Below are 5,505 nucleotides of genomic sequence, written 5' to 3'. Positions count from 1 at the left end.
ATTAGCAAGGAAAGGGATTTTAACAATTAACAATGGAAAATATAAGTTCTTTAGTGGAACTGACAGTTAACCAGGAGAAAGGAAATACTTCATGAGGTGGGAATATTCTATTGAACAGCAGGCTAAATCATTTGAGGAAATTTAGCACCCTAAAAAAGTTAGCTGTATAAAGAAGAAAGGCAACTACAAGGCAGAACACAGTTGTGGTCAGCTCAGAAGGAATTCAGCAAAGATAGCATGGGCCACAGACAGATTATAGAGGCAATTGAACCTCAGAGGTTTGATATAACTTGGGTTTTTGACTGAACACAGCAAAGTGGGGCTACTTATGACCTCCCCAGCGGGTGGGACTATAAGGCTGAGCTGATCCCCAGCAGTGCTCTTCCCTGCTTTCCTCAGGAAGTAATTTTATCAGTATTTCAGGCTCTCTGCCAACCCCACCTGGTAACCCAGGACCTCATCACAAACAATACAAACACTACATTTTCTTTCCTGTTTTCATAATCTTGGAGGCATAATGGCTCTTCTATGTACTATCAGCAGTCCCCATCTGGCCTCTAAACTCAAGCTGTCCCTTAATTAAATCATTTATTTATCTCCTCCTGTATGCAGAACGCTGACAGCTCTCTATGCATTATGTTTGTCAAAAAGACCTAGAGACGGTAGGTGTCCATTTTATGAAACCAAGTAAGTAGATGCCTGGGTAGCTAAGTATTCAGTGTGTAGTGTACTGGGCCTAAAGTCAGAAACCTGACTTCAAATCCTGCTGCAGATATCTGTAGCTGTTTGACCCTAAGCCAGTCACTTAACCCTGTTTGCGTCAGTTACTTCATCTGTAAAACGAGCTAGAGAAATGGCGAACCACTCCAGAGTATCTTTGGCAAGAAAAGCCCAAATAGGATCACAAAGGTTCAGACATGACTGAAATGACAACAACAAAATAGAGGCTAGTAACCTAGAGTAAGACTACTTAAAGCTCTACATGTTATGGTATAGCTATTGCCATTTGTCTCCATGCTTTCATTTGTAGTCACACAAACCTTTCTTGGGCAGTTTGCTGGATTGGAGAGGGAAGTGAATTTGAAGTCCTCTTTTGAATTCCATCCCTGCTACTTACTGGCTATTGAACTTAGGTCAACCTCTTGACCCTTTCTGAAGTGATACAAAATGGGAAGGAGAGCTAGACTGAAAAATATCTCAAATCTCTCCAGCTTTAAATCCTACAGTCCTGAGATTCCTTTGAGGGGTACTGGCAAGGGAGGAAAGTGGAGGACTGTGGAAAGTGCAAGGTTTGGTCTCAAAGGTCCTAGGTTCATATCCCAGCTTATCCTAAGAGAGTTTAGCATCTCTGGCTTTCCCTTTCTTCATCTGTAAAGTGAGAAGGTTTGGGTTGGATTAAAATCCTTTCTAATTCTAAATTCCCATGAAATTTCCTCATCTTTTATACTTGCTGAAACAGTAAGATATGTGGCAGGGTGTAGGGATGGTAGAACTCTGGCCTTTGAATCTGGGGGCATGGATTTGAATTCCATTATTACTAATGATTCAGTGTCCTTATCAGCAAAATAGGGATAAAAATAAGCCAGAGTTCTGAAGAAAAGTAATTTGTAAGTTACTAAGTGCTATAGAGAGGCAAAGTGTTACTCATTTATCATTTAGAATTGTACTAGTTCTTGCCAACCCCAAAGCTCTATGGCGGAAGGCCCAAGTAGTTATGTTCTGTGTCTCCTGCCTCTGGCCATAAGTCTAGCCTTTATACTACTTCCTTATCAGCCGTGACTAGAAGCCCATGGGGCGAATGGCTGCCCAGTCTCTTCCTCAGCAGTGTGCAACAATGCTCGGTGCTTTGGATGTCCCACATGGTTACCTTTCAGTATTGGGTCATGATCTTTTCTGGAATGGAGAATCAACAGAAACAGGGTGGGACCTGGTAGGTTGATCTAAACCACAGAAGTATTAAGTCTAATACCTGGTGACTGACATCTAAATAATGGGAGCTGGGTTTCTTTAGTAGGTGGGGATGTGTCTTTGGGCCCAACCCAGAAGTTTTCTCTTTAGGCCAGTTAGGATTTACTGAGAACTGGCTAGAGGCCCAGTTCCCAAGTATAGAGGGAGAATGCTATATCTTAGAGTGTAAGGTTTTGCCTAAAGCATCATGGCTACAGTAGCTATGACCCAGTCAAAACTGTGTGACAGTAAATGATTTCAGTTCCTTAAGGAATCAGGTTGGAAGGACACTTAGTCTATGTTATACAGCAGTTTGTGATCAATCAAGCAGACATTCATTAAATACCCATTATATATACCAAGCACTGTGAGAGGGAGGCTAAGACCAAAAAAAATTCTTCCCTCTAGGAATTTACTTTCTGTCAAACCAGAGTTGAGTGAAGAGTGAATAAAAGTAATAGTGACTGGCAACCTCTCAGGGTATGGCCACTTACTCTTATGGACTTTAACAGAAGGACAAAGTATTCTGTGAAATCTGAAGAGGAAAGGGAGTATGGAACTCCAAGGAGGCTACTTGGAAGAAAATTAGACTTTAAAGGATGGGTAGACTTTCAAACACAAAGGGTTGGGGAGAACATGGTAGTTAGAGGGAATAGCTAATACTGGGATAGTCCAATTAAATAGATAGTGTAAAACATGATAATCTTTATTTTTCAGAAAAGGAGAATTGACTTGCCTAAAGTCACATGATTAGTATTGGATCAAGATCTGAACCTGAACCTAATATTTTTTTCTACTCTGCTGCCTCTCCAAGAACTGCCTAAGAGATCACAGGATTTCCATTAGTTAACTAAGGATTAAGAACCCATGGAATCTAAACACTCTTACCCTTAACCCCTATAGTTCCTGTCTCCAGGATAGTTTATATTTTAGTGTGCAGACTAAATATTCATTTTAGATAAGCTGTTAGTTACCAACTATTATATATATTAGCCCTCTTCCCCACTCCTCACAATAGTCCTAAAATGTAGGACAAATAAGATTATAACCATTTTATAGATGATAACACTGAAGTTGAAAAAGATTACTGAGTTTGCACAGCTAGTTACGGTGAGAACTAGACCTCAAATTCAGATGGTTTGACTACAATGTAGAATTGTACCCAACAGAACCCAACTTAATTTGGATGTGTTAATGGAATGGAGTGGGGAAATGTGGATGCTGTGGCCACTAGGTGGGGACTAATGAGAATTTCCTGGTGAAAATGATGTTCATTGAGAGCTGGTGTCCCCACCCTAGATTCCAATACATCCCTTTGTTACTGACTCAGGAAATAAGTCTTTTTGTGGTTTCCATCCCCCAGTAACAAATGAGCTAGGTGTGCCTATGTATAATGTGGGCTGGGGTTTGTATTCAATCTCGGGGCCAAAGGTGGTTTCATCTTTCCTTCTGAGCCCTGGTGCTAGTCCTAATGCTTTCCTGTTAACCTCACCCACCTCTGACAACTTTATTTTCATTTCCTTCATTTGGGATGTTATCATTGAACTCACTGGAATAAAATCCCTTTTGCTGCATTCACTTCGCCCATCACTGTCTAACCTTCTCCCATCTCCTTGTGATTTTTTTTTTTGGGGGGGGGGCAAGGAAACAGTACAATAGGCCCAAAGATAGCTGTCAAATCCAAAACCTAGGTGTTGTTGATAAGTTATAATTAGAAAAGGGACTATATATCAGAAACCCAATAAACCAGGTAATAGCAGCTTGAGAGGAACCTGAGGAGCATGACTGGGGAGACTTTAAGCTCTACTTGGGTATGGGACTATCTTATCAAACCTTATTATTTCTCCAAATAGGTCTAATACAATGCCCTGAACACCCTAAGTACCCAGTGACCTATGAATTTCTAAGTGATGGATTAATTATAACTGATAAATGTCCTGTTGCCATGTACCTCACAGCCAGGAATTTTTTCCCTCCTTTCCCTAGCCCCTTGAAGTCCCTAATTCTCTTCCAGATTCATCTCAAGTGCCCCATTTTGTAGATTAGTCTTAATTTTTTAGAAACAAGTATCTTCCCATCCAAGATTACTTGTGTCTACTTTGTATTTTTTATATACTTGCATGCAGATGTAATCTCCCTCAACAGAATGTAAACTACTGGAGGGCAGCAACCATTTTTGTCTTTGATTCTCCAGCATATAATGCAATCTGGGTACATAGTAGATGTTTAACACATACCAACTGATTCATTCATTCTGTGGCATGTTATTCTTTTCTCTCCTTTTTTCTGCTTTATGAGATTCCATATTGTTCTTAAACATTCATTATCCTCTTAAGTTTTTACAAGCAAGTTGAATTTCTTTTTTGAAATTTATTAGTTTTTAACATTTGCTTTTTTCTTTTTTTCTCAGTAGTATTTTATTTTTACAATTACATGTAAAGATAGTTTTCAACATTCATTTTTGTAAAATTTTGAGTTCCAAATTTTTCCCCTCCTTCTCTCTTTCCTCTCCAAGCAATCTGATATAGATGATACATGTACAATCATTTTAAATATGTTATCACATTTGTCATGTCATGAAAAAAAAATCAAACCAAAAGGGAAAAAAAAAGTGAAAGTAGTATGCTTCTATTCAAATTCAATTTCCATAGTTCTTTCTTGATGGGAATGACATTTTACATTCCCAGTCTATTGGAATTTTGACATTTAACTTCATGAGATTTTGATTTCCATTTTTTTCTCTTCTCCCCTCACTCTGCCCCAGACAGCAGTCTAAACCTATATTATATATATATATATATATATATATATATATATATATATATATATACATATTTCTACATCACTCATGTTGTGAAAGAAGAATCAGAGCAAAAGAGAAAAAACCATGAGAAAGAAAAAAAAAACAAAACCAAAAATAGTACACTTCAATCTGCTTTCAGACTCCATAGCTCTTTCTTTGTGTGTAGCATTTTCCATCATGCGTCTTTTAGAATTATCTCAGACTATTGTATTGCTTAAAAGTGCAATCACCTGCACAATGTTGCTGTTACTGTGTACAATGTTCTTCTGGTTCTGTTCACTTCAATCAATGGAAATTCATGTAAGTCTTTCCAAGTTTTTCTGAAATCTGCTTGTTCATCATTTTTTATAAAACAACAATATTTCATTACGTTCATATATTACAATTTGTTGAGCCATTCCCCAATTGATAGACGCCTCTCTATTTCCAATTCTTTGCTATCACAAAAAGAGCTACTATACACATTTTTGTACATGAGTGCTTTTTCATTTTTAAATAGTCTCTTTGCAATACAGATGTAATAGAGGTATTTCTGGGTCAAAAGGTATGCAGTTTTATAGGGCATAGTTCCAAATTGCTCTCCAGAATGCTTGAGTTTATATTCTAAATAAGTATGCCTTTATCTCATGCCATTCAGCAAGCAAGCTGTATTTGTTGACTAAGGAATTTTTTGGTCTCCTTGTTAGATTAATTTATACTGCTTTTGTACAAAACTAGTATAATTAGTGTTGATGCCATTTGCTATCCATTCATTA

This window comes from Sarcophilus harrisii, chromosome 2, assembly GCF_902635505.1.
Source record: "Sarcophilus harrisii chromosome 2, mSarHar1.11, whole genome shotgun sequence".
NCBI lineage: Eukaryota > Metazoa > Chordata > Mammalia > Dasyuromorphia > Dasyuridae > Sarcophilus > Sarcophilus harrisii.
The sequence above is the reverse complement of the archived record's forward strand: the minus strand, read 5'-3'. Positions refer to the sequence as shown.